General features: G+C 41.2%; 1 protein-coding gene and 1 long non-coding RNA gene across 2 annotated transcripts in view; one reads left to right on the top strand and one right to left on the bottom strand.

Annotated features, from left to right (window-relative positions):
* The window catches only part of ANKRD44 (ankyrin repeat domain 44), a 128046-nt gene that overhangs the window by 88954 nt on the left and 11462 nt on the right, over positions 1-27630 (bottom strand). The gene's annotated exons all lie outside the window — the stretch shown is intronic.
* Positions 8849-18669, top strand: LOC128790388 (uncharacterized). Its single transcript, XR_008431733.1, has 4 exons — positions 8849-8922; positions 12952-13103; positions 13319-13408; positions 17845-18669. It is a non-coding gene; the product is annotated as an uncharacterized LOC128790388 (long non-coding RNA).

The following is a 27630-nucleotide window of genomic DNA, read 5'->3' on the forward strand; positions in this document are numbered from 1 at the left end:
CACATATCTCATGAAAGTAAAAGCCCCAACCCACTAAACTTTAGCTTCAAAGGCTTCACAGTTTAACTCCAAAGAGAAAATATCCAGCATATATGGCATGAAAGGCAACAAAAAACCCTGACTGGCAGTTTGCATTCTCTTCTTCATATAGGCATAAAGTCTGGACAAAATAAAGCACATGAAGCACATTTTTGTAAGTAGTGAAAATTAATTTTCATAAAGTAACTAGGAAGGCACAAGACAGACGTTACAGGACACTGAGCTCTTCCCTGTCAGAACATCCAGCTTGCATCCAGCCCATATAAATGACAGACAAATCTATCACATGAGGGTTACCCAGTGACATGGATCAGCATCCATATTCCTAAAAAGAACATCTCTTCACAGATAATTCAAACCAAAACAGAGCTTAATTTATCAGAAAAGTAAAACACGGAAAAAGAAAAACAACCGTGGTGCTGTCTCTGCATGCTTGTGACCAATATAAACCATGTCTAGATGCAAGCATCTCATTGTTTAGGTGACTTTACAGCCCAAGACCACACAACTGGCATTGGTCCCAAGCACTAATCTCATTTTCAAGAAATGACAATTACTGCTACACACTAGTGCAATTCTCTTAGGTGGCAGCTAAATTTAACCAGATTTCCCCAATATGAAATAGCTAAATAAATAAAGCAGCAGAGAAGAGAGCAGTAGAATGAGAAAAAACCTAAGTTTTTATCTACAGAAAGGATGGTTCTTATTTACTCATCTCTTACAAACACTCCAAAAATATGTTCTGCTGAGCATTAAAATGCTGTAAGGCATTGAAGACAATCCCTTGTGTATGAACCATCCAGTTGAGGGAGAAAGAAAATTAGTTTTGCTGATTTTACTGCATAAACTAAAACATCCTAGAAAGACTAGGGGGAATTAAAGATTTTAAATGGTTTTGTTGGGGTTTACTTTTGATTTTAGTCTGTGCAGTTCACTCTACACACTAAAATACAGCAGCACTAAATGTGGGAGGCCAAAAAAGAATGTTTAAAATCAGAAAACCTCTACAATGCCTTGGGCTGACATGTTAACAGAAATTTCTCATGGAAGCAGAATATCACATAAATATTATAATTCAGATGTTGATATATGCATATGTGGATATACAATGTGTCTGTTCACCCCATTCCATAGAAGCACCCTAGCCCAGGCAGCTGAGCTAAAGACAATAATGGAGTAGGATTAACCTACAGGAAAAAATTTCACTTTTACTTTTACAGAAACATGTTATTCCTCCTTAAAAACTTACACTTCACAGTCCAGAACTGTGATTTACTGCTGGGCCAAGAACAACTCTTGTACTCACCAGCCCCTCAGGTCTTTAATGTTTTATTTGGATGCTTTTCAGAGCTGGAGGAAAACCCCTGGGATAACTGAAAAACAAAACAACTGGGACAAAGGAACTGTGCCCAGGAATGCCAGCGAACTGCAAGGGTACCAGAAGATGTGCAACAGAAGCCAGACACATCAATACAGAGATCTCTGCTGTGTCTCACACACTCACCCAGCACCTCTGAACTATATGCATGTGCTGGGTATGTCAGGCATCCATCCCCTGGAGTCTCCCCCAGGTAATCCACCTCTGCAGACAGCTCAGACTGCAACAACTTCTTCCAAACTTGCCGAGGACACGCGTGTCAGATACCAAAGTTTCTCTGCAAATTACCCGTGTGAGTATGCAAGCTGAACAAGATTTCAGATCTGAACCAACAGCAAATTCTGCCCATGAAAGCAACGTGGCAATAAACCCATCAGCTCCTGGGCCTCAGGCTGCACGTGTTGGTTGACTGAGGAAGATCAGATGAAAAAGCCAATGCCGACAGAGCTGTGACTCAGAGCACTCACCTCAGCCAAGACAGTCCTGACAAAAACATCACAGGACCAGAAAGAGCAAGTAATCCTTGCTCATCACACAAAATAAAAGATAACAGACACAGAGATCTTATATTTTTAAAAAGAGCACAAGACTGCCATGTGAAAATGTGATGCTAATTATTCTATTTCAAGAACCCCTCTGAGTAATGGACAGAAGGGAGACAGGAGAGAGACAGAGAGTAATTAAAGATTCATAATTATTATTTTTAACCTAAGTGCACGCAGTTGCAGGTCTGAGCCTCTCCAGGGCATCTGGGGCTCCTCAGTAGGGATTGCCAGAGCTGGGCTCAGCCAGCCACAGCTCCAGAGCAGCATGGGCAGAAGCAGTGTGGCCCTGCCAGGCAGCGAGTCTCAGGCCAGCCCACGGAGTGGGAACAGGAACCTGGCACGTGGCCTGCGCCGCCTTCCACTGCAGCTATTATAATGCATCACTGGCAAAGCTCCTGCAGCTATGGAAAGACCGGAGGAAAATTAACTCAGGTTTAATAAACACTGTAGGGTAAACATGATTTCAGATAGACACCAAATATAAATACCCATTTTTTTCTTAAAGATACAATAGCACTCAGACCTTAAAGTCATGAGGTCTCCCACAGCTTTTCCTTATGTCTATCTAAGCAGTCTGAGGAGGAGTATTTTTCCCTCCCCTATTTCAAACACAGGATCACAACGTCTCAGATGACATCAGAACAAAATGAAAATAGGGGTATGTGTATTACTGAAGGCAGGTGTCTGTTACAGCCCAGCCAGTGAGTATCCTTGGCATGAGATAACCTTTCAGTCAAGATAAACAGCATCACCAGGGCAAGTGTGTTTGTAGGGTCAGGATACAACTAGAAACCCAAACAAAGAGTTTGGAAAACACCACCTCTCTGTAAGAGTGGTGCGGAGAGCACACAGCGATACAATGGACCTCAACTGTACAAATCAGAAGGATCAACACATTTCCAAGTTGAATGGATGATGAACAATTTCTACTGCCTTTGCTTGCTTGAAGCCTTGCTATTTTGGCATTGCAAAATACTCACAAAAACTCTCAGACGCAAAGAAATTAATAAATTTAACCAGAAGAGAAAAGCATATCAGGACACCTAGTTGTCACAGTCTTTGGAGAATAAGAGACAGTCTCTTCCAAATAGATAGCAAGAAATTATGAAAATGCAACATCTGAGGAAATAGCAAGGCAAACCTCAACTTTCAACTTTGGCCCACATCCTAGATTTCATTAATATGTTATAGGAAAAGTTATTCTGAACCTTAAACCATGTCTCAATATGATCAGCAATTTAACCTTTTGTGCAACACTGTCAGGATTCTCTACTCCTACAAGTGCCCCTCTCAGAAGGCAGTAGCATTAATCTCTTGATTTTGAAAGTTTGGCAGTAGAAAATTCCTGCTATAAATTCCACTTGCTGTAACAGACAGTTTGTGCTGCTCCAGCCCAAAGTTTCTCCTCAGCATGTTGTTGGCAAGGTAACGAAAATGCATCCACTACTCAGTTTAATGCTTCCTTTAGAGTGGCAGGATGAACTGCAAAAGGTGACATCTCAGGTTCTGATGAAACAAATATCAAAGAAAGCAGCCAAACACACAGTAAACTAACACAAACCATATCAAAAGACAGAAAGCAGTACAAAGGGACAACCCATCCACTTTGCTACATCTTATCTGCACCCATCAAAACAGGACTTTGGAGCAATCTATTTCACAGAACAGTTTGGGTTGGAAGGGACTCTTAAAAGTTTCTGGTACAACCCCCCTTGAAGGAAAGCCTCAACCTCACCAGGTTGCTCAGAGCCCTGTCCAGCCTAACCTTGAATGTTACCAGGGATTAGGTGTGTACCACCTTTCCAAGCAACCTGTGAGACTGCTTCACCACCCCCATTACAACAAACCCTTCTTCCTTATACCTAATCTCAACTGACCCTCTTTTAGTTTAAAACCATTACCCTCTGTCCTATCACAACAGGCCCCAAAGGGCCTTTTGGAAGGAAATTGCAGTGCAAGAAGCTGACATCCAAATAAGTCTCATTTAAAGTAAGCCTAAACTCTGAAGACAGGGAGGGAATAAATCATCTGAGTAAGTTCAGGCTGAAGATAAGTGCCAGGACATTTAATAGGATAAGACAGTCAAAACATATACAAATATATATTTAAAAAAAAAAAAAAAAAAAAAAAGAGGCATGAATTTTCCATGAGACAGAACACCAAGAGATAAAGGAGGCCACAGGAAATACTGGTCTTGCTTCCAAACAGCATGGACAGACACAGACTGTGGCAGAATGGAACCAAAACAGACTCCCAGAATTCTGCATTAAGCAAAGCCCCAAGATGAAGACATTGCAGAGAGGAATCATGTGACAGCAAAGAGACCAGCTCTACAGTATCTGCTGACAAAATCACACCTACAGGACCTATTTACCTTGAGCTGGTGAAGGAATCAGTGAGATACACAAACCATGGGTCCCCCTGCAACAATCAAATTAGCATCAAAAACTATGAATACCCTCCAAGGAATTTCCTCTCTGCACATGCTTCCCAATTACTTTACAGCACCCACGTTTCAGCACAGAGCAGTAAAAAGACAAGAGGGCTCTATCCCAGCTTACATTCCTATTAACACATGACAAGTCTGAAGATTTCCAATTCCTTCCAGGTGTTCATCCATGAATCCACCGACCTGCATTCCTACAAAAATATCCAAGAACATCCAGAGCATTAGGCTGGCATCTGAACACTGTGTCAAAATGAAAGCTTTTGCCTTGTTAGCTTTGGCCAAAATGATGTTAGCAGAGCATCTCACTGTTTAACCTGAAACTGAATCCAGGATACTACCATTACCAGAACAAGCAGATCAGTTTTTCCTATTCACAGATGCACAAAAATCTTAACAGGTATAAGAAAGAGAAAAACTTTTTTCTTTTTAAAGAAAGGTGACAAGATAAGATTGATCAGATCAGTGAAGGAAACTCACCAACCCATAAGGCAACACTTGTATTTGTTATCTGTCACAGTTATCAGACACCTTGACAATTGCTCTTTGCCATTAAGCAGCAAGAGAGTATTTCATGAAGGGAAAATGCTGACAATGAGGAGATCTTGCTGGGTGATGAATAAGTAAGCTGTGGCTGATGTGGCTGAGGCAGAGGCTCTCCAAGGGCACAGGGCTCAGCAAAGCCACCTTGCATTCCCATCTAGAGTGCAGACTTGCTGTTTCCCTGCCCTGAGACCCTTTCTGTCACACATGCTTCACCAGGTCCACATTCATTTTTCTCTTCCCACATCTTCCTGAAAGAATTCCTGTATTGGTAGAGACAGGCTGTTATTATTATCTACAGGAAAAACAAAAGATACTCATCTTATCTGAGCTCAGCGTAAACAATGGGTAAGGAGAAGGGAAGCAGAGACCACACTGCAGCACTGCTGCCATTCTCTGCAGCCCTTACAAATACTGAAGGTCTGAGAGCCTTGTCCCCTTTCTGCAGGCAGGGAAACACAGAGGTGAGGGTGGGACACTGTCCCAGGAAGGGCTAAGGCAGAGCCCACTACCTGCAGCAGGATCTGCAGGCAGCACTGCCTGAGCAGCCCAGGGTTATCTCAAGCAGTGCTTCTGAGACATGGAGATCAGCATCTGAGTGAATCACTGCTTCCCTCGCATAAAAAGGAGAAAATGAAAAATGTTTCCCATTCCACAGGCCAGCAATTTCAGCCACACAACACTCATATGATTTCAGCTACAGGGACGCTGTTTAGTCAGATACAGCCCAGCCCAGATCCAAGTTAATTGCTTCCTCAGACGTGGCCAAAAGAAGCAGTGCTGTCAGGGATGTTTACAGCACACTCAGGGACCTACATCAGAACAGAGACACTTGCTGTGGCAGGCAACAGAGCAAGAGCTACCTGCCACCCTGCCTGTCCCACAACATACACTCCTCTCCAGGGAATAACGAGCATGTCCTGCTGGGAGAAGCTCTTGTGGTGCTTTGTATTTGGATGGCAGCTGGCACAGTAACAGCCTAATTAATGATGAAAGCATGATACAATAAACTGTCTATATTTGTTTGTCTGTTTTCCCTAAAAAGAAAAAAAATCGATTGCTTTCTCTACAAAATAAAATGAAAAAAAAAAAATCAGGCAAACTATGTTTACACAGACTTTAGTGCAGGAACAACTTGCTAGGACATTATTTCAAAAGGGAGACAAAATCATTGATGTAGACCCTTGCTTGACAACCGCTTCGCTTATTCTAATAAACCAAAAACATCACAAAAGTTCTTGTTGAAATACAAAGTTTCTTGTTGATTCTGAAGTGATGGAGAGAGGACTTAGAGGACAACAGAAATATTTTGTGAAAGGCCAGGGAAGAGCAATATTTTAGTGTCAGGTTAGAATTCAATCAACAAATCTAATGGCAAATACGGGTCTCCAGAAGTTCAATTGCTCAGTAAGCTTCAGCTTGAAATGAAGAAAATGTTCAAGATAAACAAAACACGTCAATTTTCAAAGTCAGGTTCGTGAGGTGGCTCCATCGCTTCATCATGCCCGAAAACAGTGGTAGGAAAGTAATTTCTAAATGTTTTGCCACCACTTCTTGCCTGACAGCAGAGAATCACTTTTCACAGGCAGCCATTTCAGACCTGAAACAAAATTAGATGTGCTGTAGCCAGGATTTTTATTTTCTTCTGAAGATCTTCAAGTTGCTTCCTTCCAGTGCAGCTTGACTGGCATAAAAGGAAGGATATGCTGCAACATAGTCACATCTACTTGCAATTATCTGTTTGCTTCAAAATATTAGCAAAACATCTTGGGTGGAGGAAGGAGTGACAAATCATCTAAAGGGTGGCAAGAGGAAGATGAGAATTTCCATTACAAAGTACTCGTTAGGTAGTCCCACCCCAAAAACGTCATGATGCTATTACTAGGATGTGAGAAAAGAAAGCTCATCGTTTGTGTGTGTCAAATTGCAGGAGTAATATTCACATTATTTTAGGGCAGGCTCACATCCAAAATCCGCACGAACACCATCAACTCCTAAAATCCCTACAAGTGACCCTTGTATTGCAGTCCAGCTTGAACAGAACTTCAAATCAGAGCTGTCTTCAGACACTGGAAAAGTCTTTTACATATATTTTCACACACCATAACATTTCTTACTTTCAGTCCCAACTATAGAAATGGACCAGGAAACAGTACAAAGTAGTTTTTCAAGTATTTTTTTTACTCTGGTGGATGCCCTATTAAAAAAACCCTCAAGTTTCTAAGAAGGTCTAGAACAAATATATTATTTGACTCATAGACTAGATAACCATAAAATATTTAAGATGAGAGACAGTGGCATTCACCAAGAGACTTAATACAAGAGAATCAAGTCAGGCAGTCTACAGAGGCCACCATTTGCTGTCTGGATCTCTAACCTACTTCAGACATGTGAAAAACTGTCCTTCATTTTTCCTGATGAAGTAGTTTTTTGATAGAAGTTCACAATCACAATTTAGGAAAAACTATTTTGAGCATATAGATTATGTTACACACAAAGTAACCTATACCTGAAATCTTGTTAAACCAATTTTTTAATAAACTGATGCCTACCACTACATCATCTGATCATATATATTTATTATTTTTTCCTTCCAAAACTGAAATCATTGGAGAATTTCAAACTCTGTCTCTCTTTTAGTGTTCATGCATGAATTAAAAAAAAAAAAAAAAAAAAAGGAGCTGCTGTTAAATTTTTAAATTTCATTGAGTAATGCCAGGATAGATTCCAGCTCAGCAAACAGTTACCAGGGAATGCAGAAGACATGTTCACAAATTCCCTCAGCAGATCCAGCACGCCAAATAAATGTCTGCAGGTCTCCACCAACAAAGACAAAACAAAACAAAGCAAAAAAAGTAGTAAATTAAGCTATGCTTAACTTGATTATATGTAGCAAAAAAGCATGGGTATTTCCTCTACCAAAAATACCAGGAATTCTGATAAACAGCAAACAGTGGCAACTAGCCAAAAAACGCATCGTAAATAGCAAGAGCATTTTTCACTACCAAAAGACAACAGTGAAATGGGTCGGACTCCAGGAACCCAGCTGGGAAGATATTTTTACAGAAGCACATTCACAGTTTTTAAAGTTTATACTTTCAAACATGTACATATGAAAAGGTTAATGTTCTTCTGTTTCTTCCCTTCAGAGGTCATGAAGCAAGCAGAAATAAAGCACTCTTTGATATTATCATAGCCTACAAGGAGAGGCTATTTGACAGCATGAAGCTGCCTGGAGAAAGAATAATTTTCTTCAGAGCAAATCCCAAAGTCTTCCATGAATTCTTCACATAATAAACATCTATTCCATGTTTTTCAAGATAAAGTCTGAAGAAAAAAATAATTGCTCTAAAGTTTCTAAGTCCTTGAATTCCTGTGTTAAATAATAAGCATTAATCAATGTTTCAAGTTAAACATGAAAAAACATTATAAAAAAATGCAGCTTTGCAGCCTTTTTAGATTAATGTGCTTGGGTTTGTGCTTGGGTGTTTTCCCTCTCCCAACATACTCATGAGCTTTTACATCCCAGCAGTAATTTTAAATAAGTCTCTAAAGCAGCATCTTGTTGTCTTGCAACATGTTCTGGGGACAATGGAAAAGTTTCAACATAATAAGAAATGATGTGTCAAGACGTAACCATGTTTAGTACATTTCCCATGAAGTTTAAGCTTTTCTGTAGCAAAATCTCATGCTATGTAAAATTTCCATCAGCTCCTGCTCCAAACACTGTCCCCAGGCTCTCTTGATGACATCTCACACACACTCATTCCTATCTCTCCCTACTGCACAGCAGGGAAACCAAGGGCGTGAAGGACAACTGCACGTCACAGGAGGACTCTGAAGAGCTGAACTGTGAGACTGTTACCCATTCTATGGCAGAGCCAAAAAGAACTCTGCGTTTCACTGAAACATCACCACGAGAAGAGAGAGCACCCGATTCCCCTGCAAGGAATGGGGTGTTATCTACCAGGGTCAGTATTTCACACTGGGGATCGCATACACACTGCTGGGTTGGTTTTTTCCACTTCCTCCCCCTTTGCTGTGGCTGACAGTGGCTGTGGGAAGCGTGTGCACACTGCACAGAGCGCTGCCTCCACCCCAGAACAAGCCCAGCCTGAGAAGCAATGCCAGGACACATTGTGCCAGGCTGGCAGGTCTGCTGAGCTCCTGCCATGTCACAGCTGAATGGCTCAGGGCTTATGGCCATCCAAAGGTCATGGTCTGGGTTTCAGCTCTCCCAAATCACATCAGAAAACATAGGAGAGCAAAACAAAGACCAGAAGACTTTCCCTCTCCAGAAGGCAGGCAGAAACTAAAATATGATACAGGTTTGGGTTTTATCCCTGCTTATTGAAAGAAATTCCTCCCCACAGCCTTCTTCCTTCACCTTTAGTCCTTGGGCAGCTTCACTCAGTTGATGCCTGGAAACTGGGCTTCATTCAGCACCTTAAAATCTGCTTGCTCAGACTGCTCCTTCAGGCACTGGCAAACTTTTTAACTAATAAGCACTTGCCTGTTAAGCTGAAGATGGAAATGCTTATAAAATGAATTACATATCTAATACCTTGCTGGTTGAGCTGGTTTTCATTAACATCTGGAAGAAAGGCTTGGCATTTTTGCCTGTTTCTGTGCAGGCTGTGCAGTGCAGCTCTGCTTGGAGAGCATGGGAGGACTATCCACAGCCCTGGGCACCTGCAGAGGCCACCTGTGGCCACCAGTGACCTTCACCACAGTGCAGGAGGAGAGATGGAGTATCGGCACCACAGCCTGGGGAGAGCAGTGGAGTGCTCACCATGACAACCAGCATGAGGAGGTTTTTACCTGATGAAAGATTAATGCCATTGCAACTCTAGTGGCCATTTACTTAAACCTGTGTTTTTACTCACTAGCACTTTAAAGCGAAATAGGAATCAAGAGGGGAGGGGAGAAGAGAAGAAAGGAAGGGATGGAAAAGTAAGAGCTCAGGTCTGTTTGCAGGAAAAAGGAAAAAACACAACTCTGTTCTTGTAAAAGAAAAAATTAGAGGAGTTATTTGAACTTCTGTGTGCATTCATCTCCACACAGCAAGCAAGGATTCCCAACAATTCCCTAGGCAATACAAGTCTACAAATTGCATATGTGCTTTGAAGCAAGCACTGAGTTTACAAGGCAGACAGAAAACATCTTCAAAGACTCAAATGAAAGGCTTGAGTTTTCCAGAGTTAAAGGAAAGTAAACATGCATGAAGAAGTCAACTTTTTTTCTGGAAGTCATGCCTTTTCCCTTCTGCAACTAAAAAAAGGATCAATATTTTAAAAATCTGAATAAATGCTCACATAAGGCCTGTAATACTAGGATCACAACAACAATGACATTAATGGAGTTGGCATTTAAACAAGAATAGGCAAAACTCGTTTGTCATTTTCTAGTATTTAAACCAAACAGTGGCGAGGGCAGCATCTCAGCTTAAAATACAGAAGTAAAACAGTCTCAAAGTAGTCATTAACAACAAAGTAGCCTCAAGAATGACAACATTAGGTAATTACAATTAAGAAGACTGAACTGCAAAATTTGGAGTTGCATTATTTATTATTTTGGGGGATTTTCATTGTTATTATAATTCATTTCAGCTTTGGCTAATTATTTTCAAGGCACTTGAACCTAGCCAGTTCTACTGGATGTTGCTGAGAGTTCATTGTCAATTGAACTCATATAGGAAGGAAACAATGAAGTATCTGTCTCTCAGGAAGTATGTTAACCTTTAACATCCACAGTATGACCCTCCCTCCTCCTCCTGGCACATTGAAGGGGGATCAAAAAACTGGAGAGGGCTTCTGAAGAGCAACAATTAACACAGCAGAGCACAGAGCAGCTGTACAAAGGCCATATCCCACCTCGTCACTCCCATACATTTTCTGTGTCTGCTGCACTGCTCTCACCTCACCACAGACAGATCCTCAGCCCACACAGAGCCAATTATGAGTTTCTTAGTCACTAAGAAATGATCCTAAGCAGAATTTACCCTGTAACTTTCTGCTAGGGTGGACGACTCAGCTTCTCTTTCAACATGGACAGAGGCAGACAGTTTTGAAAACTGCCAGCAATTACTGGGACCTTTTCACTGTGCTTCCTTAGGCCAAGAAGTTTGTTCTATCTAGAAGTCAAAACTTTACCAATAAAATGTGCAACACTTTATATATGTACATATATTTCATATACACACATATATGTGTTATATATACCACAAACATATTTCCAAAAATACCTCCACAGCTAGATTTCAGGCCTTAATCTAACTCAAACAACTGGAGCACATGAGAAAACTTTACTGGATAGGAAGATCATCCACCATCTGTGTTCTTTCAGCACCCTTGCACCTTTCTCACCATTTCAGAACTTGACACCTACTAGGAGTGGAACAAGGGATTAGAAGTGGATCCAATGCCATCAGATGCTTCTTATGCTCTTTAATTCATGAGGGTTTGCAGGGAAGAGCAGAGGCAGTTTGCTGGGAATAGGCTGTTTATGGTTTATGGTTTCTTCTGCCAAATCTCCTCTGGGACTTGGTGTCACACAATAAGGGTAAGGATGGCTGAAGGGAGAGTCAGAGGTATAAAGCACTGTCATGTCCTGAGTTGTAGAAAAAAGCAACTGAACCAGGAAACTGTGGGTTTCTGACAAGGGAACCATGATTCTGTTAAAACAAGCAAACTGTGTTTAGCATACATATGGTATTGTTAAGGCTTTATTAATGCTCTCTGGTATTCAAATTTGATCCGTCAATAGGTGAGATATTTTTCAGCTCATTATCTTATCCTTCTGATACTTAAACTGCAAAGACAACAGGAAAAGACAGCTGCAGTCAACTATTACAAATAAATACTCTACTGTAAAATAAAATCACATACACCCTCTTCCTCTGTAAAAAGGTATGGTTTTGCAGCAAGTATTTGAAGTAACAGATTTTGTTTTACCATAAAATCCAGCAGTGAATTAAGGATCCCATCATTCTGCAAGGCTATTGCATCACAACAGAGCAAGGACAGTACAGTATAGTACAGTACTGTATACTATATATAGTACAGTGTGTATATATACATAGTATACAGTATTCAAGGGGAAATTATAGTTTTACTACATCACTGGCATAAGATATCATGATAATGCCAGAAAAACTAGTTTGGGCTGCGCCAGAGTGTGTCAGTGCTGCTGTTAAACAGGCAGGGAGGAGCAGCTCTGCGGGTGCTTTGGGCACTCAGGCTCCCTCCTCAGTCACAGGGCAGCCAGTTCTGCACCAGACACTCCCAGCCCTCACTGGCTACAGGGGAAGAGCCACAGACTGGTCCTTGGGGCTGCCCTCCCCTAAGGGCAGACTCAGGTTTTATGTGCCTTTTTAAAGATGTCAAGGCTCCCTGACCAATACTCCTTCTGCAGACACACAGCATCCAATTGTCCTGAGGCTGATGCAGGGAAATCCAAACAAAACTAGCAAAATTCACTGCATTTCTATAAATCTCCCACTAACGTGGTTTTCTGTTGTGCCTTTTTTTTTTTTTCCCCTGGGAACAGCAGCTGAACCACTGTGAAAGTCAGGTACCATGCAAAGCCACTGAAATGCACCTTCTGTTAATGTGTGTCCCCAGAAACCCAAAGGCACTTTTTACAATTATTCTTAAACAAGCATAGCAGCATAACTAACTCATTTTATATCTTGTGCTGTTTAAACCTAAGGCTATTGGTAAAGGCCAAATTGCTACATCAGGAAAAAATTACAGAAGACACAGCACTTTTAACATCTATGCACCTGCTGAACTTCAATGAAAAGTCAAGCCTTGCTTATGCACATATAAAGATTTAAGAGACTGGCATGACTAACATGAATGAATACATTCATTGGGATGCACCAGGAGAGAAAGAGGAACTATGCTATTTTGTCTGGGATAGCTTTAATAACCAGCTTGCTCTGAAAAGCAGCGACAGAAATGCAAACCACCTGGTTTGGCTGGATGCCTGTTTTGCAGGGCACTTCACCCCAGGACTTCCTGAGCTCCTTGCCATACTGAATCTCCAACAACAACCTGGATGAGTAGTAACCCAGCAGCACTGACAGGCAGCACCAGGGTTACAAACAACTTTCTCTGCTGAGACATCTCCTGCTGTAATTACAGCCGAGGTGAGCAGCAGGGGCAGGGCACGCCAGCACCCTGCGTTCAGCACCACTTACCCTGTGTGCATCCCTTAGCTACCCCAGACCAATCCTGCTCCTCTACCTTTCCCCTCAAGTAACCCCAAAAGTCTCTTTAGCACAAGGACAAGCAAAGGGAAAAAAAATATTGGGAAGTGGAGCAAAACAAGATCGTCTTACTGAGGTTTCTGGTTTACCTACAGGCTTCTTGCTCATCCTTCAAGAACAGAAACCAGCAGAGCTTCCAGCCACAACAGCCAGGCAGCTGAACAACAGCAATCCAAACAAGCAAGGTAAAAATAAAATGAACAGCTGTGATGTCTGCAACAGACCCTGCCCAAGCTTTTGGTCAGCAGTCTCCACCTTCCCCCATCATGGCTCATCATCTCCTTTCTCACTGTTCCCAAGCTTCCAAACTGTAAATTACTTGCTTGTACTAGCTGCACTCTTGCTTGGCTCAAAAAGGACCAGACAAATAGGTCTGTGCAGAAGTGCATCATGTAAAGTATCATATAAAATTAGTGGAAAGAACAACAAAGACGTTTCCCCATGGCCTACAGCACAGGTACATAATAAAAAAGGGTGCAAAGGTAGCAGAACTTCAACCACCAACCCCACGATCCCAGGGAAGGCAGTGGCCATGCAGGCATGAAGTCTATCCAGGTACAGAAGGGACAACGTTCATAGGAGCCAGCTGGAGTCACTGTCCCCAGGTAGAAGCAATCTGCAGACACACAAACTGCTTTAGAAAATTAAAATACATTTGCAGCTACAATTTAGCCTTAATATCTCTTTCTAAAAGCTCCTGAAGGCTGGTTGGGGATTTTTTTTGGTATAGTTTTTTGGTGTTGGCGTTTTTTTTTAATCTCTATGCCTCATGAAAACAAACCTACAAGCACACTTTAATACAAAAAAGAATTGGGCAGTATCATTGTTGTCTAATGAGCCCTAATAAATCTGAAGAAGAGACTCACAAAGACAGTATCTCTCTTGCTTCTGAAGGGTTCACCAGGTAATTCATAGTCATGGTCATTACATTACTCCCCCTGCTAGAGAGAGAACACCATTTTGCCAAATTTATTTGGGAGAAAGAAGGCAGAAGCAGCTTTAATTATGTAACTGTTAGACTGTAGCATGGAACAGATTGACCTGGCAGACCTTCAATTATTATCCAGCTAACCCTGCCAACTTTAGAACTAGGTATCTTCCAGTTTTTCTTGTGAAAGTCACAATTTTCTCACATATAATACTTTTTTTTTTTTTTTGGATACAGTGAAATAGCATGCTTTTATACAAATATAGTCTATTTTGTTCAAGCAAGATCTTGAAATATAATTGAAGTTCTAGGGGTGGGTGCAGACAATTTGTTTTCATAATGTTTCCTGTTTATAACAATCCTAAATTGCACTGCATAGAGGAATGAGATCATCATTAAGGCATGGAAGGAGGGAAGTAGGATGTTTATAGCATCCAATTCATTTTACCTGAGCTTAGAGACTTCATCACTTGGCAAACCTTGAAAAATTCAATCTGCAAGAGCACACAGAAAATGCAGACAGGACTGAAAAGTCTCTGCACAGATTAAAAGTATCACCCGTTTTCCAAACCTCATCTTGTAAGCATGCTCTTGAACATGCTACAGAAGAAGGAAAATAAGAGAAAGTTGAGAAGTTTTAGGAGGGAGAACTCACACTCTGAACACATTTGAAATTTGTTACAGGCTAAAGAAACTGGAGTGTTTGAAAGCTATGCTATACCATCACAATTCTATAACAATGCCAGAAATCTAGACCGACTTCCATCCTCAATCCAGAAGATGTTAGCTTCTACCTGCCAAAATTAATCACATTCTCAGAGATCAGTCAGATCAAAGGTGGGGTCTCACAACACTTCAGAACAGAGAAGACAGAGGACACAACAAAAAAAAAGATCAACAGCTGAACAGAGCATTCATGAATTATCTGAATTGCCAAGTATTTTCCAGATAAAAAGCCTCAACTTGTGCAGCTTAAGTTTGTGATTCCCATCTGATTGACAGAAGAGGAGACATCAGGAGACAGTAAAAGTACTTTTCAATTCAACTGGAATAACAATTAGTGGGGTGAAGCAGAGAGTCTCACTCTCTTTCACCAACTTAATGTCAAATCCAGGCCATTGCTTCTCCTGCCAGACATTAGCCCACATTATATCATTCACTTCTTTCATTATTAATGAGGCACAGCAAAAGAAATCATGGCACAAACACTGCTACACTGCCTTATCTTTGGGGCCCTGACTGCTGCCCACACAGTTTGTTTGCCTTTGTATGAAAATTTTCCAAAATCTACCCAGTAAACTGACTTGCAAGAAAGCACAGAAGTCAACCTTGCTCCTTGAACACAATCCCTTTCTCTCTTCCCAACACTGTTTGCTTTGAACTAACAACTAACAAATTGAGAAGAAATGTCTGCAGCTCTTAACATTGCTCATCATTATTTCAGTGTGAGACAAGCAAGGTCTGTTCACTCCTGAGCTGCTTGGGCTGCGGGTGGGAATGTCCCACTGACTAGAAATAGTCGGTGGTTCTTCTCAAGAGAGGGCAGGGAGAACTGGTGGCAGCGGGTAAGGAAGCAGGGCCTGGACCCATTCCTGGTCAGCAGTTTAGTGATGAGCACATTCCACCAAGTCAGTCTAAGACTTTCCACTGCATTTTGCTGGGGTCTAAAGAAAGCAGTAGAACCTTCTCAATGTCATGGCTTAAGGAAGAAACAAAAGTTATACCAACAGGGACAGAAGCAATAGGAACTAGTGAGACAGCTCATAAAAGAGTTGTTTTAAGATGTTGTAATATTGTTTTCCAAATCAAAAATACAATACAACCTTTGAAAGAAGGCAAGCTTAAGCTTCTATTCATACTTTGATGTGTGACAACTTGCTCACACTATTGTTCTCTGTACAAAATTTCCAGTCTCTGTGTTACCTTTTGTTGTACTAGTCCTGGCATTACTCCATCTGTATTTTGACATACATAGTGTCATATTAAGCACTGTATTTTGAAAGCAGCTTCAAAATCTTTTCATTTGCAGCAGAAGCACAACACAACATTACACTTGAGAGTTCCACCTCTCAAACTGAATCAGGAAAGAGTTTACTCCCAGCTTACCAATATTTCATGTAGGTGCATATGCTGTTCACAACATTCTTCATTCTTAAAGATAATGTTAGCTGTCTCATGAGGTACTCATATGCTATATTTCAATTGTGTACAGAGTACTACAGAACATAAAGTTATTACTGCTCAGTATATGCACAAATCTGCTTACAGTTCTTTTAAAACTACCTTGCTAAAATCACACAACCTAAACATTCGCCTTTTCACTTAAATAATGTGGAAGTGATTAGATAGGAATTTTCACTGTTCCTGCTGATCATTGGCCTTCTCATTCTTCTTCTGAATGTCCATCTAGAAAAACAGGCACCTGTCACTTTATAATCTTTATTTGTACATCTAGGCAACCAGGACACAATGTTGTGCAGGTGTCAGGTTAATACATAACGAAGGTCATTTCCAGCTGAACAAAGGCAACCAAAACCCTCTACCATATTGTATTCCCCAAGTTTGTCACAGAAAATTAGGTAATGCTAATACACCAGGAATAACCACATAGATCTGATTTCATGGACCACTGATCCCTCAATATTAGAAATGACAGTGGTATATAAAAACCTATTTATATGAAATTGTCTGTCACAGTGCAGAATACCTCAATTACAGAATGTCCTTGCTATTAAGTGCAGCAAACTGATATGCAGCTTACATGTAATTGAAGACAGCAGATTCATTTAAACTTGCAGCTAACAACCTGAGTGTGACATGAAGAAATTGTATTTTTACTAATTACAAAATCAGTAGAACACTCCTTAGTGTCTAAAATAATACAGTTAACAATTAACTAGTTGGCAGCTTTATTGTGTTCTCCCCTTTCTTATAATGTTTAGGCTTAAATAACTTCATCTTCACATTACCAGAGAAGATTCTTGTAGGTACAAGCCTTGTTGGGAGGAAAAGAAAACCCTGAATTTAGTCACTAATAACAAATTAAACTGAATCTTATTATCATATACAAAAAGGAACATTTCCTAGATTTGAACCAGGTATACAGAACAGAAAGGACAGTATATGTCAGTTCCAGTCCTGTCCTTCAGGAAGAACTGGCATTGTTTGTGACAGCTGTCAAATATACAAGTACCAGAATAAAGCTAATCACAGTGATTTTAGAAGGATAAAAACTATTCTAAACATGGTTGGGTGCAAAAAGACAACTGTGTAACAGTTGAAAACATCATTGAAGAGATCAGGACAGAAAGCAAGAATCAAGAATTACTTAATCAGAAACTAAGAGCACTGCCATTCCCTCAAAAGATGAGACAGAAAATAAGGATATTTCACATACATGGTAAATGTTATTTACCAAAGGAACACCCTTTTCTCATGTTCTCCCAAATGCCCAATGCATACAGTGACCAGGAGGATAACAAATGCAGCAAAGCTCATCACATTAAAGCAAGAGGTGCTAGACAACTCCTGAACCTGTGCCATGTGATACACCCCCATGATTTTCCATTCCATTCCTTCCAGCAACTTCCTGAAAACCACTCTGCTTGCAGGCTGTTTCAGCAGCCACAAAAAAAGACAGATTCAACCACAGGAGAAAGACTGTGTTCAAAGTTTATTTTTGCCTTCTGGCAGGAGCTGTTCGACACAGCAGTGGAGGACACCTTGATCACAGCCATGGCGCCAGCATGGAAATATCTGGAGCACAGGGAGCAAAACACCTGTGGCTTGGGAAAGAGAGGCAGCCCATTGGGATGTACGCACGGGGCAACGCGGCAAGGCTGCGTTTCACACTGAAACGGCAAGTACCTGTGAGTGCTGTGCCAAAACCTGCCCCTGGCAGGGTGCCTACAGAAGGTACCAAACACCTCTGAGAGCAGAGGCATCTCCTGAATATCCCACAACACAGCAACCACCACAGCGAGGTCACAGCTGAGGCTGGTCACAGCAATGAGCCAGTGCTACAGCCAGAACAAGAGCTCCAGGTACTTGGCCACCCCGTGATTGTCACCATGAGCCCACTTAGGGGTGGAGGCCAAGCACAGCCCCCATAATGAAGCACCTGAGAAGCACATCAAAGGAGGAGCCAGCTGAAAAGCAGAGCAATGTTTTATGTACCACTACAGCACCACTCTACTCAGCTCTTTTCTGTATCTGTTCTCAGTATTACCCACAAAGCAAAAGACTTACTAATGCCTATCCCAAAAGGCACCCTGGTCTTTTCAGGGGGTGAACTCCAAATGCCAACCCTTCACCAGATCTTTTCCACCCTCTCCAAGATGCCTCAAGGCCAGCTGCCAGCATCAGGGTGCCTCCTCCATCATGCTTTGTTAACATAAGGAAATTACCAAGAATTAAGTTAAAAGCAAGACCAAGATCTGTCTGTGCTGTCACCATGCAGGCTCAAGACACACTGAATTTCAACAGTCTATTTCAGCAATCCCAGCATTAACACCTAAATTAAAGACAAAATTAGAAATAAGGAGTGATCTTCCAAAATTTTAAATACAACCTGTGTTAAATTACTTATCTGGATTAATACTTCAGTATGAAACCTCCAAGAGATGCTCCACCGGCATAGTGACTCCAGCCCAAGGAGCTCATGCAAACAGACACATATGAAACGCAAACAAGGCTGTCTCTTGAGCATTCCCAGGATCAGGAGCCAACATCCAAGGGGGAAATGCTAGTCTGCTCAAGGTAATGGCAACATGCCCATAAATTTTGGTGAAGTCAAGCTTTTATGTCTGCATACCTAAAAGGCAGTTCCTGAATGGCAATAATATTTGCCATTATCGTTACAGACAACTAATATAAATCCAGTAAGTTGTGCTGGGAGTTGAAAATGCCTGTAAGGTTTCATTAAGGTATTTTGTGATAGGTTAATTGTAAAAAGCAAGTGACATTCAAAGAAATTTCTTAACAACCAGAAAAGAGATATTTCTGCTTATCCCACAAGCAAACAACCACATTTTAAGTCAGTTCTGCAGGGCTTCAGTCTCTGCCAGCAGAAGATAAATGCATTTCTTCTGCTTGCTGAACATTTCTTCTGAACCTGCACATACTGTATTAACAGATTGTAGAGCAACAACACATATGCAGGGAATTAATACCAGGCCTGCAAAACAGATGGCCCCACAAGCCCCAGACAGCCCTCCAAGCCATTACTATGTCCTGCCATGTCATCTTCACCTTGAAAGGTGAAACAGGAATCAAAGCAAACGAGCAATGAATGTCTTTCAGAAGATCAATATTTCCCATTACTTGTTCCTCCAGATAAAAAGGAGCCTCTGCATGCTCTGATAGTGTGCCAGGCCAGCTGGTCTCAGAAATCCCACAACAGCACATGTTAAGGCACAGGTTATTCCATGGAGCAGTCCAGGACGCAGCACCACTGCTCAGGCGGGCACAGCCTGGGCCGAGGGGCTGGCAGCAAGGGCCCCAAGCTGCTCTGCAAGTAATTTCCTTTGCTGGCTGTCAGGGTCACAATCATGCTTAAATTTACATACAAGTGTCCAAAGGTTGCAAGAGATACTGAGCAAACTAAAATACTGTCATTTTTTCAACACAGCCTTCAGGGGGAAATTAACTGTGATTTAAAGGAGAAGGAAGACAGACATCAGAAATAAAACAGATAGGACCAATTAAAGTGAAATCACACAGCTGTAAGACATCTTGATAGAGCAGCTATGTTGGAGCATCACTCAGTTTTGGGAGTTCCTTTGGCAGACAGTGTTTGAACCAGCAGAGGGAACTGATCCTCATTTCCCTGGCTCCTAGGGACTATGGAGCCTGGCTGGTTTGGGACAGCCAGTTTCAGATAACTCAGGTCTTCTATGCACTGTTCACAGAAATTCCTGCAATGACATAATAAAACTCGCAGACCTATCGCTATTTTAGTCCTAACTTCTTTTATTACAGCACTCAGGGAATTTTTAATTTATATCTGTATATTGAACACATTCCTGAACATTCAATAACACTTACCTTTTAGAGACAGGATATGGCTTTATTGCTGTTTCAAGCCACACAGCCAAATAAATTCTTTTAAATAAAATAGTCAACATTTTTAGAAACCAAATTGCTGCTATAAATGTAGGTGCCTTCTAATAGCATGACGGAGTGCTTCACACATGGATTTTAGCACCAGATACTTCAAAGCCAGACAGAATACAAAATACAAGGCACAGTATTTTATGGACCTGTGATAGAGAATGACTTTCAATGAGGAATTTCTTTGCTGAAATGATTTCAACCAGCAAACGGGAAGCTATCTGGAAGTTTCACTGTTCACAAAGTAGTTGGGTGTAAAATCATCCCTGGCACATGTGCAATCACACAAAGCATTCCTCATTTAACAAGAAATACCTGGCTCTGCCTCAGCAGACCTTGCGTCTGGGTGCTGGTTTTAGGGACACGTGTTGAGCTGATCCCCCTGGCCACAGCAGCTTGCCCACAGGCCATCTGCAGAGGCCCCCTCTCTCTACAGAAACCCTGCAAGGCAGCAATGGTGCCAAGAGCATTAGCCAAGCAAAATCACAGCTGGCAGAAAATAATGCAAAATACAGTTCCAGAAGACAGAAATACAGCAGGAGAAAAATTCAAAGAAAGTAAACAGATGAAAATAATTATAGGACAGTTTCAGAGACAGTCTTTGGGTGGTTTAAAAGGAAGCAAGACAAAGTTCAGGAAGGGAAAAGCAAAGGCAGCCAAAGGGTCTCAGCTACTCTGATAACAAGGAAAGAAATGTTGCAGAGGATCAACACACTGAATTTAATAACTGTTTGGAGCCAGGATGAGGTGGGAAAGATGGTGTTAAGTTTTTTATGAAAGATTCAAGCATTGATAACACAAAGACAGTAAGTCCAAAGGGTAAACACTGACTTTAACAAGCTCTGGAGCAGTACAGTAAGAGAGGAAGAAACAGCACCGTTCCTTTTTGAACAGTGGGTTCTGGGCTCAGCCAAGCAGCCCCAGAACTGCAAACACTGCCATCACTGGTTGCAAGGAAGCTTGCAGATAGGTGAGGGCCTCCTTGAACATAAGGGAAGCGTGGCTGCCTGTGTGCAAACCTTCATCTTTACAAAACCAGATGGGACATTCATTCTACATTCAGGGGGAGAATGAAGAGCCATGCCAAAGACTCTGTGCTGGAACAGCACAGTCACAGAAAAGACCATTCCTAACGTTTGCACAAGAAAATGCTGTAAGCATGATGCCTGTATTGCTTCTTCCCAATGGAAACACAGCAGTGCATCATTCCTGTTCTCTACTCCAGTTCCCCCAGGAGATCCCTCTGTTTGGAACAAGCACCTGCAGTGGTTTCATTAGGAGCTGACTGGAATGGGAAAGAGATCAACAAGCTCAAATGCTTTCAAGAAATGCATTAAATCTATCTGTGAGACCCAGCCAACCCACTGATGTAAAGGTTATGTTTACAATGGGTTTGAGAGCATGGAGTTCAAAAAGAACTGGCATCAGCCACAGAGAGCTCCTACCTTACCACAAAGGCTTCTCAAATCACAAAATAACCCATCCCAGGTATTTGAGGCACGCGGAAATCACTGTTCCCCACTGTTCCACTCCTCATCTAACTTGTCCTTTGTTTCCAAGACTAGATTTTGCTCTCTTCACTTTGAAGGCCTCTCAAGCAATTACAGTGTATGTTCTACAGTCATGAGAAACAGGTAAATGTACTCTGAAATCTGCTGTGTATAGGTATCTGTTCTCTTAACTCTCCTTAATCACTCTTCCTTTCAGATGGAATTTATTATAAAGTTAGAAAGGAGCCAAATATATCAAACCTTTAAAATCCATACAAGCAGCAGAAATTCTGGTTTGTCTAGCTGCAGACAGATGAATAAAATATTTGAAATTCCAAATCTATAACAAATATTGTAAGAGGTTAACTTCTCCATCTGGCAAGCCATTAAGCAAGAGTCTTTTTCAAGGAGGAAATCTGATACAAAGACACCTATGTCACACCCTAATATTAAAACTTCCATTCAATCGTCCTTCAGCTATACCAACTAAATCAAAATGCCCACAACAGACAGCTCATTTAGACCTCTTAAGATGAAACCTTCTCATCAGAAAATATAATTTATCTCTCTGCCTTCCATTCATTCATCTGTCTTGTAACATGATGGAAATATTTATACTGGAATGCAAGAAAACAACTTCAGTGCACCATTTAAGGATTAAAAATGCTTATGAAGGAAGAGTCAGTATCTACAAGCAATTGTTACCTTATAATGCTTGGTAAATTCAGACACTGTCAAATTCCTTACATATTTTAGAGTACATTTATTTTCCTTCATTTTTACAGTTTTCACTAAACTAGACAATGGCATATTTTTCCCCTTTGCATGCTGAAACTGGAATTGCTTGCCTTGGCAACAAAATCCTGTAATTTTTATCCATGCCAAAAGTGTCTTTCTTCCTGTACTATTGACCAAGTTTGCTGCAGCCATGGCAAAAGCTTGATCAGAAAGCCGCATCGCTGGCAGAAAGTGAAGAGCTCCCTTCTGAGGGTCTGCAAAGAAGAGTCAAGAAAAAGGAGTGGTGAAGATACAGTGGGTTCTTTTATAAGCTTCCCAGTTTAGAAATAGTTGAAAATTGCCCAGGTGTCAGCCTCTATCATCACACTCATATGAGGAACAAGCCTAGCACTTACTGTTCCCTATTATTCTCCTCACGGCTGGAGCAGCTCGCAAAAGTCCAGGACCTTCACAGGGTGGTTTCTGCTGGTGGTCTGCAAGTTTAAAAAAATGTGCACCAAGTCTAATTTCCCTGAACAGAGCAAAAAAATCAACAGCAGAGACTTCACTTCTCAGAAATCCTGAGATTCTAAGAATCTACAGAAATTCTGTCATGCCAGAGACTTCTGGGAACAAGACATTTTATGACTTTTTAACATCACAATCCTCCTCATATTACCAAAAAAGGCTGCATGCCATTAAATACATGGAAATTCAATTGCTGCTGAAATTTGGGGGATCAGGCTGCACCTCACCATACTTAAAGCATTAAAGCATTTTAAAAAATTAACTATAACAAATGGTATTGTAGTTCCAAAATCTGAAATAATAGCAGCCTTCCCACCTCTCTGAATCTTTGTAAGAAAAAAGTAAAGATATGGGCCCTTCATTAGGACTAACATTTGTTTCCATGTTTTTCTGTGGTTTTCTTTTTTTAATTACCTTAACATCATCCAGGTATCTATACATCTGTCCAACAACTTGCTTTGTACACTTCATTATTAGCATTACACTAATTCCCTGGCTTCTCACTTCCCCCCTTTTACAACAGGCACAACATTTGCCCGTCTCCAGTCTTGCATCTTTCCCACCTTTCACATATTCAAAAATAGTCGAAAATGTCACACTGCTACTAGGGCTGTTTTACATTTCAATTTTTCAGCCTTTTCTGATCGCTTGTATTGCTTGAATCCATTACTTGTATACCTTCTGCATCATATAGTCAAGTGATCTTTAGTATCATTTATCATCTTCAAATTACACCTAACATATTCATAAAATCATCAGCATTTTGTTGTAAGAGAAAAAATATGTGCTGTTTATAAGGCCAAAACAAATGAAGAAAAATCTCTTCATGAAATCATCAGAAATTAGGAACTACAAATGACATATGATACTTAAAACTATTGAAAACTAATTACTCTTGCTTGTACTGCCCCCCAGCTCAGGTTTTTTGGTGGTGTCAGGAGAAAATGATCCTAGAACTTCTGAGCAATCCTAGTTCTTCTGAAGCTAAGAATGAAGGGGATGATGAAACTTCAGCAGAGATCGAAGGGATTTCTACCAGCACACCCAAGGGAAGGACTGCTGCAAAGGGAGCTTTAACTGCTACCTTTCATCTGACTTCACAGCACTGAAGACACTCTGGCAGCTGGCAATAAAAAAAAGGAAAAGAGAGACTGTGCTGGAAACATAAACGGGGGTAAAGTCAAGGAGTAAAGTCCAGGACTTGGGACTCTGTGACACAAGCTAGGCACAGGGGAAAGCACAGACCATCTTCCACCACTCTCTGAAAACATAAGAGGTATAAGGAAGGAAAAATTGCACTAATATACAGGCAAGAGACAGGGCTTCTCCAAAAAAGGAGTAACATGCATGGCTCTAAAGAAAACCATGGTTGAAAGGAGCTCAGAAATAAAATTTTAAAAAAAGTTAAGGATCTATACATGTACCATGTAGTGCATATCTTAAAACATCTGTGTGTGGGACCAAGGGCCATAGCACTCAAATGGAAGAGCTCTCATTAATACCAGCTTAGTACAGTATTGCCCATTCACTGGATTGAGTCCCCTGCAGCTCATGAAGAACCTGGCCCAAGGCTGAATTTGAGAAAGTGTTACATACCTAAGTGAAGCAGCCTCTCTGCACGTGCTGTCTGCATGGCAGCTGGAGCACAGGATGAGCCGCCAGAGTCAGCAGGAGCCACGCCAGCCGCTCAGGGACAGAGCTGGATGGGAGGGTGGAAAAGTAGGGATGCCAGGCCATAACCACCAGCTACACTTTGGGGTTAATAAGAAGAGGTGTCAGTTGACTTCTGTTTCCCAGAGTGGGTAGTAAAAAAGCGGGGAAAAAAAAAGAACAGTTGTTTTTCTATCATTTAAGAGTTACTGCTTTCCATTGTATCAAATACAGAAGCTGTGTGGTTGCGGCAGAAAAATCCCATTTGCAGACGAAAGATTGGCTGAACCATTACTTTTCTCTGCCTTGAGATCTAAAGTGAAAAATCTCTTCCTCTCTCCTTCCCCACTCTCAGGCCCTTATAATTAGTTGCATCATTATAAATGGCAAAGAGCATTCCATTACACTTTCAGACTACAGTTTCTGCTCATCTATTTCTGGCCCTATTTGGTTGCCATCTCTTGTGGTAGTAATACTAAGCCACTCTTGTATTAGCTATTTGCTAAACAGGCTCTAATTAAGACTAAGAGCCCAGGTGGCAGAGAGAGGACAGAAGATGAAGGATTACACTTAACTGCACTTACATTAAAAAAAAAAGAAAAGAAAGAAGACTGTTTGTGCTATAGCTCTAAGTTAAATTAACTTCAAGAATAAAAGCAGGGCATATGAACTCAGGAGGTTTTACATTCCAGCAGCAGGAAAACAGTTGCTTTCTCTCACTTCTCTCATATTGGAGTAACTCTCAAACTCTCCAAACTGGCTCTTAGTGAGCACTCCTCTCAACAAGCTTAAAGCATTCCCATGGCTCAGACCTTTGAATCCTTCTGTGACAGTCCACAGTGACCCCAGCTATTAAAGTGGTTCAAGAGACAGCAAAAAAGACAGATTATCTACAATGTCATAAAAATGTACATATATAAATAAATGTACATATATAATTTAAAATATACATTAAAATGTACAATGCCACGTTAGAAATCCATCCTTCACATTAATATGCATACTAAGCCAACAAAAGGATGGCCATTCCAAAAGGCCAAGACAGTTTTATACTTCTAAGTATCACATTATCAGGAAAATGAAAAGATCTATTTGGAGTGTGAAGGGGTGAGTGGTACAGAGATGGATGCTTGTCTTTCTGAACATGGGCTGAATCTTGTTCATTTTCGGACTACATTTCAAATTATTAAAAAAACACACAAGAAAAAAAACAGTCCTATATAAAGTCTAAATTAGAGCTGATGAGTATAAGTCTTAATTATCACCATGATTCCTAATTTCCTGGCAGTCTTATAGGATTAACCTAAACAAAACCATTGATGCAAGAGCACTTTCCATTACCAGCACTGCAGCACTCATCCAAAGGCTTCCACCTTCTACGTGGAGGTGACAGAAAGCCTAAGTGACACAGCGACCCGTGTAAGGTCTGCCAGAGTGTCAGAGCCATGGCAGAAAATGACCTGTGAGACCAGTGTCCAGTCACCTGGAGGAAGTGTTGCTCCCTCTTCAGCACCAATTTTGAGGGAAATTTCTATGTAAACAAGGCAGGTATCAAACAAATTAAACATATCCAGCCTGCAGCACTGCAGAGATTCAGACCATTCTGCACATCACTTCCTAAGTAAGCAGCACAGTTAATTAACTCTGTTGATTAATGGTGCTCTCTCACATCAAGAATTTATTGAGTCTGTTATTATATACAAGGTCATAATTGCCAAACAGCCACAGCTAAATACCATTCCTTCCAGCCTACCCCTTAAGCATCATAATGTAAAATTAATTGGTACTCATTTGTTAATGAATATGAAATATTTTAAACCATGCAACATAAAACTTACCACTGCTCTTTTCTAAACAAACATGAATGAACAGAACTATTGAAATACCTTGGGAAGAACATCCTCTTTGCAATCAGGGTGGGATGGGGGGTGTCTTTGTTCTTTGTAGTGGGCTTTTCTGTGCTCAGGCATCTACCAAAAGCACTATTCTTGAATAGTTAGTTAGCAAGTATTTTAGTTCCATGGTGCACTAAGACAGACCAGCAAACTACGCTCTTATGCAAGAATATGAGCGCCCACACCAAAATATCTCTTCAGAGAAGTTATTTCGGAGTAGCTGTTTCAGTAAATTTCCAAGCACAACTGAAATCAGCTCGTAGCAAATGATCCAACTTCGCCTCAGCAACAAAGATCAAAAAGACATTTGAACTCTGTTGTCCCTTCTGGGGTCTTTAAATCCAGGGTTAGCCACTATCTAGGGGAAGGGCTGGCAGAGTAACAAAGCAGATCCCCACTGTGAAAGAAAGAAGCCCACAGGTTGGATCCCTAATCCTCAGGATGGGGAAGCAAACACTTTGCACAGACATGGCCCCTCCCCAGAAGCAGGACCTGGGCAGTCCCTGCCAATTAAGCTGCTCTGGCTTTGCCCAACCTGTGGCAGTTCTCCCACATCTCAAGGCAAATCAGCACCCAGGCCTGCCTGGTGGTAGGGCAAGAAACCAGACACAGTATCCCAAGCCTGGCTGTGCTACACAGGTAAGGAGAGCACCAGGGAACAGACTCCAAACAATTAAAGCCCCTTCTAATTATATTATTGCAGGCAGTTTTACTACCCTCTAAGGGCTCACTGGTAATACAAAGCTTGTCTTCAATCACATTTGTTTCCCAAAAACGGGACATGGGCGATATAAAGTAGGTCTGACTGGTTTTTCAGCTTGGTTAAGACAGACCTCAGCAGAAAGATGGTTTTTATGTTGATTCCACTTGTCCTGCTATGAACACCAGGCCCAGCACAACTCTGTGGGGCAGTACAACATGCAGGAATTTATGCAATAAGGCACAAGCAAGAAAGCTCTCCTCTGGCTGAGCAAACTTTATCCCTCTTTAGAGAATTACCTTACTGGTGAAACATCTACTGTGGCTTAAAAATATTACTGCACATGTTCAAGGTTCAATTAATGTATCAGCTGAACCTTTTGTTAAGA

Source organism: Vidua chalybeata, chromosome 7 (assembly GCF_026979565.1).
Source record: "Vidua chalybeata isolate OUT-0048 chromosome 7, bVidCha1 merged haplotype, whole genome shotgun sequence".
Lineage (NCBI taxonomy): Eukaryota > Metazoa > Chordata > Aves > Passeriformes > Viduidae > Vidua > Vidua chalybeata.